A 9,432-nucleotide genomic window follows, 5' to 3' on the forward strand; every position below is an offset into this window, starting at 1 on the left:
CCCAAAATAGGCAGTTCAAAAAATTATTAAAAAAAAATCTATGGGGTATTTTGAGCTGAAACTTCACAGACACATTCAGGGGACACCTTAGACTTATATTACATCTTTAAAAAAAAAAGTTCTAGGGCACCTTTAAAAGCAGCACAACTATTTTCAACATTGATAATAATATGAAATGTTACATGAGCACCGAATCTGACACTGGAGTAATGGCTGCTGAAAATTCTGCTTTGCTATTACAGGAATAAATTACATTTTAAAATATAATTGAAATTGAAAACAGTTATTTTAAATTGTAATATTTTACAAATTGTTGTAATTTATAAATACAGCATTGGTGACCATAGAAACCTCTTTCAAAAACATTTTTTTTTTAAATCATTATTAATTTTGAGTCATTATGTAATTTTTACTGTTTGAAAATCTAAACTAACCTTGCTTTGTCATAATGATTGATGATTTCCTATGTGATGCTTTTCTTGCCACATTTTGTCTTTAGAAAATAAGTGCCACATCGGTGACTTTTGCGTTAACTGACTGGTTTCAATCAAGTGTTTGATTAAAATATATTTTTGAAGGAACCTGAAGCTTTCCAGATCAAACAACATGAACACTGAACATTGCCCCTCATTATGAAAAAGTAGTACATTAAATTATAAGCCATATTAGTGAAAATGGGTAATGTTCTCCATCACCTTATCATCTTGTATAATTTTTTTCGTTATCTAAATTTTGTCCAAAAATCACAAACCCATCCATTCCGTGAGGCTCTGAAGTTGGATGTGAGATGGAAGGACACTCATAGAGACTGTATCTTTTTGAGCAATATAACCTCATCATGATTCTGTGATTTATATTTATTTATTTTTTGCTTAGGTGTCATCCACACAGATATAAATTCATAGCAGAGGAGAATATTAGCTCTTCTCAATAGCTATTACATTTTAAATATGTCATTTTCCACATCCCTCAGGGTTTTTGAGATTGTGTGACTCTGAGGTCTTTGGCGAGGCAGGTAACAGGGCTTGAGGTCTCTAGCCATTCTGAACCTGAAAATATATTAAAGATTCCATGCCATCTGCTGCAAAGAGGACTTATATCTTTTGCCTGTTGGGCATTAAAGAAGTCATGACATGGATTTTCATTATTTTAATATGTTCCTTGAGGTTTACTTATAATGTTAATAAAGTTTTTTTGCACACAAAACAATCATATATTTGCAAAAAATATTTCCAACCCTCATTTTCAACCGTTTGTCGGAAATGATCAGTTTTAGACGGCATTTCCTTAAGGGGCCATTCACACAAAATGCATTTTTCCATTCCAATTCCCTTGTTTTTCTATGTAAACATGCTAGCCGGACATGTTTGACCATTGCGCTCACGTCTTGTGTCTTTTTCAGCATCTCGTGATTGACATGGCGTTCTAAAAACGTGGTGCTCAATTTAAACGTTTTTTTTGTTTTTTTTTACACTGACCTGTGTCTCATGTTTTTAACAGCAAAAAGTTCTTTGTGAATGGCCCCTAAGGCTTGTCAGTAAATAGCCACTGTTTTGATGGATGAAGCAGTTGCACTGGAACAAGTATCAATGCCTCCGCTTTTGCACATGAGTAAGTGTATTGAAAACATTATCCATATAAAATCTTCATTTACAGACAAAGAATTATGAAATTGTTTACTTACACTTTATGCTGTCAGTTGGTTGCTTCATCTTTCAACATAATTTTCTTTACATTTAAACTCTCTTGAAACTCTCCATTACACTGTGCCTCGTTTAAAAAATAATCTGCAGTCAGATGCTCCGAACAAACATGTAATCCTCTGATGTGATCTGGGACGGCACTAAAAATGAACCACCCACTTGTTCCTGACGCTGAGGACCTTCTAAAGGTTAAACAGAGGCGATCATACTATTTAAACCGGACATGTTGGAGCGAACGTTCCTTTACTCTTCCATTTGTCCAGTTGTGTGTGTTATGTCATAAATTGATCATCTGTATACTGTATCTAGTGTAGAGAGCATCAGTGATTATTATGGGTTCTACTTGCTTTTGATGTGACAAAACACGTGTCCGGTGTAGACTAGTGTCAACCATTATGCGGCTAAACGCTAGTGGGGGCCTATGGTGCTATGATGTATACACTCTTAGCCGGATTTTATATTTACTTAAAAATATAATTACAATATACTTAAAATATTTAAGTTTGGTTGCATTACTTATAAAATATAAGTATATTTTACTAATTTGTGGGTGTATTTGAATGTGTTAATAAATGTAAGTTAAATGCACTTTTAGTTTTTCTCCTGACCACGCCTCCTACACACTGGTTTGCGGCAGGTAATGACGCCATTTTGTCGTGGTGTGTGTGAATTCAAGGAGCTGTTGATGAGCAGTTGGAACATTTGTTTTGGCTGTTCTACAGACATTTTTTCCAAACATTTACCTTTTTATAGTTTTTCACTAAAGGAGAAAATCACAATTTTTAAGTTACCATCATCGAGGTCAGGGTTTGTTTTAGATGAGCTCTTGACCCTTGACTTTTTAATATTAAATTTAGTTTGGGCAGTTTTAACTGCATTAAAACCAACCAGACAAGCAAAGTTAAAATATGATCAGGTGGTGTTGATTATGTTTTCACATAATCATTATTTGATCTGAATCACTGAACTCATTTAGAGCTCTGAGTTAGATTTACATTATTAATTACAGCAGCACTGTGATTCTACAGCGGAAGATCAACTTTTACAATACAATTTAAAAAATTTTTTTTTTTAAAGTTGTCCTTATCAAAAAAAAAAAAAAAAAAAAAAATATATATATATATATATATATATATTAGGCACACACAGACATCAAGAATCAGCGTATGAATGTCAACAACGGTGACAAGCAACATATTCTGATAAACAGATCAACTCTGAACATTAGAAAACAAGCTACTAAAAAGTCACAGAAAAACAGCAAAATTTAAATAGTGAGAATAAAGAAAATTACTAAGACAATTCAGCTCATAATTTATTCATGCAGCAATGCATGATGGGAGGCATGGATGAATTTTGATTGGTGGCAAGTTAACTTGCTTAGTACATTGAACTTAAATATACTAGGTGTAATAACTACAAAGTAATTAATGTTACAAAACATTTTAAGTTAAATGAACTCGAATTATTAAGTTAACATTACTTAATTTTTTTTAGGGCAACCAGTTTCCTCAATTTTTTTAAGTAAATTCAACTTAAATGTTCTATTCCATTCCATTATGGGCTTAAGTACATTGAACGTAGTCCACTTCACTTATTCAACTAATGCTTCATTACTTAAAAATTTTAAGGCAACGAGTTACCTCGTTTTTTTTTAAGTAGATTCTACTTATCCGGGTTTACAGTGTAAGCATTCATTGGTGTCTTTGCCTAAAGGCAGACATACGCAAATGTATTTGACATCACAAATCCCAAAACATCCAAAGAAGCCATTTTGGGAGCCTGGTTAAATAAATGTTCTTTTTATAGCTATATTATATTTTTAAAGCTATTCAATTATATAAATTATAATGGGATCAAATAAAAATCCTGGAAGTACTGTAGTTTTTTTTTTTTTTTCATTATTTTTATCCAGTAATATTTACTTTGCTGATTCTTAGGAAATCCTAATACAATCCCTTTAGAATTAGTTCAGAATTATGTGAAATCCATCAGCAATATACACATTTACCGAAAAACTACTTAAATAGAACTGCATGAATAAAAGGAGAGGTCTGAAAATGAAATGGTTGACTGTAGTGAAGGGTCAATTTCTGGTGGAAAACAAATCTGTTTATTGATAAGGGCTTTTGAATGATCAATTTCAATCAGTATGAACTCAAATATAACCAATCCAGAGTAATTGAACAGATACAAAAAAGGGTGAATAGCACTAAAATGCAGATATTAAGCTCATTTCATTAAGCTGGAGCTACAATGACTACAATCAATGGTTCAAATAGATAAGAATTAGCTCTGAATGTTCTTTTCATTAGTTTCCCCGATGCTCATTTTTCCTTTTTACGAACACTCAGACAAATTGTATTTCAGCAGTTTTCTCTGATTGAGCTTTGAGAGATGTTCTCTCACTCAAAGTCAGTTCACCCTTGGCAGCCTGTAGCCGTTATTGTGGATTTGCAACAATCGATTTTATTTTTTTTTAAAGGCTACTTAGCAATTCAACTGTCTTATGTTTTGTGTGAGGTCGGATTAATTTAACTTGTTTTATAGTGCTTATTTATTTGTTAAAAGGAGGTTATCGAGTGGGATATGGCTGTGATACTCTTAACAGCGAGCTACTTCCAAGCCCATTACATGGCACAACACTGGTGTAATGGGCTGGGAAGTACCTTCACTGCAGGAAATTCATCTGAAACTCGTATTCCAGGGTTCACTACCCTAAACGTGTGTGTCTGAGGGTAAATGGCACACTAAAGAGAGGAAGACAGAATGGCAGCAAAAAACAGATGCTTTGCACTCTGGCATTTGTATGCATCACTGGTGTTCTTTTACCACGGTACACCCATGCAAATGCACTCAAATTCTCACAAATACAAGCAACAGAAGCAGCTGCAATCCATCCCCTGCTGTTACCCTTAGGAACACATTCAGTCATAATCCCATCAGAGCACTCAGTGTTTGTGTGAGTGTGTGTATGTTTGCGTGAAGTCAATGGCATGGAGTGTTTTGGATCTGCTAAATGAAACAATGCATGAAAGCGAGAAAGTATTGATCTTTTTTTTTTTTTGCATCTCAGTGGCGGTTTACAGCTGTGTCAATGCCTTTTGCATTATTCATAATATCACAAAAGCGTGTTTTGTGTGTGTTTGTGTGTTTACTGACCCTGAACTGGCCTGTGTTCATTGCCCAGATGTATGTCCACAGCAAGTATTAACAGATTTAATTTTCTTGTCACTGGCATGTTGTTGATCAAAAAAAAAAAAAAAAAAAAAACTGTGGAAAGAAAGGATGAGATAGCAGCAGCTTGCAGGCTTAATAGTTTTCAGTGTAAGATAAAAGCTTGACATTTGTAAATGTTTTTTTGCATTTTAAGCTGCTGCTCTGGACGCAGACCTTGCCAGCTGCACTGCACACAAACAGTGGATTATGTCTAACGGGAACATTTAGCCTGGAGCATTGTGTTATTTTGATGTTTTTAAGAGGGAGGTTGCTGATGAGATGGCCAAAATAAAACACTCTAAAGGTAATAAGGCGATGAACAGAAATGAAGATGTCACAGTGCAAATATGGCCATAAACTTTGAAGTACTGCAGGCATCAGTATAATCTCTGCCTCAGACTCATGACAAGAGCTTTCTCAAAACCACAGTTTGAAGTTTGTGGCATGAAATTAGGGATGCACCAATAAAGTTTTGGTTGATACCGAAAAGCTGGTGTCTAAATAAATTAAAAAATAAAACACCAAAATCTAAAATCAATCATTTTAAAGTAATAAAGTATGGTATTGTTAAAAACTGTGAGGTTGGCAAGATTTTTGTTTGAGTACAGTAATGTTGTGAAATATTATTACAATTTAAAATAACTGTTTTCAATTTGAATATATTTTGAAATGTAATTTATTCCTGTGATGCCAAAGCTGAATTTTCAGCTTCATTACTCCAGTCTTCAGTGTCACATGATCCTTCAGAAATCATTCTAATATGCTGATTTGCTGCTCAAGAGACATTTCTTATTATTATCAATGTTTAAAATAGTTATTCTGCTTAATATTTTTGTGGAAATAATGTTTAATACTTTTTACTGACCCCAAACTTTTGAATGGTGTACGATATGAGAGATGTATATTCATATTGAGATTTTCTAAAGATTACATTCAATGTGCTATTCAATTTTTCATATTTTTACAAATTGCCTTTGCTATCATTGCAGTAAAATAAAGATAATCTGATCAGCCAATCCAGTCAGTACCAACAAATGAAAAGCCTCTAGTTTTGTTTTCAGAGTTAACTCTGTATAAAATAATTTTCTGTTCAAATGGAACGTCTAACCACAAATCCTACTCACATTTTCCAGTGATTTATTCTGTGTTATCTGTACAAGTGTCAGTGCTGCACCATTATTATTGTTGTAAGCTTTTCTATTATTGTGGTACCATCTATTTCAGTTCCCTTAAATGGCAGAAAAAAAGGATAACATTGGATAGCATTGTGGAAAGGCTGAAGACCACACAGCCGAAAGCAGCACTTCAACAACATATTAGTTAGAACTCAACTAGGCCTACACTAGCTGTTTAATTGAGAAGTTTTCACCTACTTTTTATTATACTGTTAGGAGTGTGCTGTTTCTTCAGTAGATTTGCCATAGTACCAATCGTTTGGTGTGAGTGTTGTGTCAACTTGTTATTCTGTTTCAGACTTTTCTGCACTTTCATTTTAACTTTTGTTAGTTCCAATCCATGTTAATTGGACGAAAAAGCCAATATGTGTTAATGCATGTCTAGTTTTCTACATGCTTTTCTCTTTGACTGACCTCTAGGGTTGTTACAGCAGCTGTATTCCATGCTGTGAAAGATAAGTGATCCATCATACCAAACATCCACATTTATCTCTGTAATGAGTGCCAATGACTCATGCAGGACAAGAGGAAGGACTGAAGCATGAGAAGAGATTAGTTGTTATTTCTTTTAATCTTTACATCTTTTCATGATTGTTATTAGTTGGGCTTGTGCATGCGAGCACAGAATACTCTCTTCACTGCTTTTAAAAAAAAATATATATATATATATTACAGTCCAAAAGTTTGGAACCACTAAGATTTTTAATGTTTTTAAAAGAAGTTTCGTCTGCTCACCAAGGCTACATTTATTTAATTAAAAATACAGTAAAAAACAGTAATATTGTGAAATATTATTACAATTTAAAATAACTGTTTTCTATTTGAATATATTTCACAAAGTAATTTATTCCTGTGATGGCAAAGCTGAATTTTCAGCATCGTTACTCCAGTCTTCAGTGTCACATGATCCTTCAGAAATCATTCTAATATGCTGATCTGCTGCTCAAGAAACATTTAATGTGTACAATTGTACAAAATATTTGTGTACAATATTTTTTTTCAGGATTATTTGATGAATAGAAAGTTCAAAAGAACATTGTTTATCTGAAATCTAATCTTTTGTTACATTATAAATGTCTTTACTGCCACTTTTGATTGATTTAATGCTGAATAAAAGTATTAATTTCTTTAATTTCTTTTCAAAAAAATAAAAATAAAAATTCTTACTGACCCCAAACTTTTGAACGGTAGTGTATAATGCTACAGAAGCTTTGTATTTCAGATAAATGCTGTTCTTTTGAACTTTCTATTCATCAAGGAATCCTGAAAAAAAAAGTACACAACTGTTTTCAACATTGAAAATAATCATAAATGTTTATTGAGCAGCAAATCAGCATATTAGAATGATTTCTGAAGGATCATATGACACTGAAGACTGGAGTAACGATGCTGAAAATACAGCTTTGCATCACAGGAATAAATTACTTTGTCAAATATATTTAAATAGTACACAGTTATTTTAAATTGTAATAATATTTCACAATATTTCTGTTTTTTACTGTATTTTTAATTAAATAAATGTAGCCTTGGTGAGCAGACGAAACTTCTTTTAAAAACATTAAAAATCTTAGTGGTTCTATATATATATATATATATATATATATATATATATATTATGCTTTTATCAACGGCAACTCTCAAATGAGTAATGATCCACTATAAGCTACAACACAATCAATCTCCACAAAGCTAAACGCATCTTTGATGCTTTATAATTCTAGAACCACACAGTCAGACTAAGAATGTGTCATAATGCTGAATAACTTGAAAACCATGTAATTTTTCAAAAACTCTCTGTCGTCCAGTTTAATTTATAGTCTGGTGCATTTTTATATGCACCTCATTTATTGTCTTTTCACTGAATTCATCCAGTTGTCAGTTCAATGTAGAAAATAAATAGGTGTAATGGTTGGGAAAAGAATTGCTTATTTAGATTTTAAGTATTAATGTACCATTTAAAACCAAAACAGTGCAAGGAATTCTACTGAAATGTGTACATTTTAAGTTAAAACCTGTATGACTTTCTTTCTTCCACATAACTCAAAAGGAGATGTTTAGCAGAATGTCCAAGCTGCTTTCCTCCATTCAATGGAAATGGATGGGGACCAGGGATTGTCAAGCTCTAAAGAAAAAAAATGTATAATAAAAGACAAATAAAGGTAGTCCATACAACTTGTGCATTATATTCCATATCTTATGATAGCTTTGTGAGAGGAACAGAAATTATTCATTGAAAATCTTGCCTTGACAGCTGTGGTCACTATTCGCTTTCATTGTATACAAAAGAACTTGAACATTGCTATAAATAATTCCTTTTGATTTTCAGGGGTTTAAAAGTAAGTGATGTAATAATAACAATTTTCCTTTTTAGGTAAACTATTTTTTATATGCATCTTCCTGTGGCATAAATTACAGCACGGATGAATGTTACCTATGATTGATATTTAGTAACTAATTGTGTTTTTTGTGAAGTCGACTAAGCCCTTAGGCAGTGGCCAGTCTCATTACCTTCACCAACCAAGCACACTAATCTCAATCATTTTGATCTTAGCATTGCCTTTAGCTCTCCCAGAGCTGTCTATCTGTTGGGTGAAGGCAATTCAGTATTGAGCTTTGATTATTTTTTCCAGCTCTCTGGAAACTAGCACACTCTTTATCAGCGCCAGCACATTCCCTTCATCTGCTTCATTACCAACTTTCACAGAAAGACTACTGCATCTCTGTAGGGGGCTAAACACGGAAACTTCCCTGATATTGATCTCAAAACTATTCATTTGTAAGCTGTTGTACACATGCAGTCCACATGGATTTTAGAACTTTATTCTTGAGAGATATTGGCTAACTTTAAATTGTCACCTTTAAATTTTTTCAATGTTAAAATACCAGCAACTTTTTTTGTGTTACCATTCTCTGGTTGGCCACCATATCCTTTGGTGTTCTGGTTGCTCTTATGTCAACTACTGCTGAGAATTCATTTCAGGCCATTTCATGTTGATATTGAAAAGGAATTGGAAAAACACTAAAAAGGAACATTCTTGTTGTATGTAAACTGCCTAAAGATTAATGTGGCTGACAGATTACACTTCCATCGGTAGTGGCATGTGCATAAAGTGAAACTTTTCTCAACTTTGTTGAATCACAAGTTTAGAAAACGTGTCCAAATCTGTTTGGAAAAATCAATAATTTGTAATTTCATTTCATAATAGTGCAGAAATTACACCCTTCACCTTTAAGTATAACACACACACACACACACACACACACACACACAGGTTTGTTTTGCTATCAAAGTGAGGACAGTCCATAGGCGTAATGGTTTTTATACTGTACAAACT

This window comes from Megalobrama amblycephala, linkage group LG7, assembly GCF_018812025.1.
Source record: "Megalobrama amblycephala isolate DHTTF-2021 linkage group LG7, ASM1881202v1, whole genome shotgun sequence".
NCBI lineage: Eukaryota > Metazoa > Chordata > Actinopteri > Cypriniformes > Xenocyprididae > Megalobrama > Megalobrama amblycephala.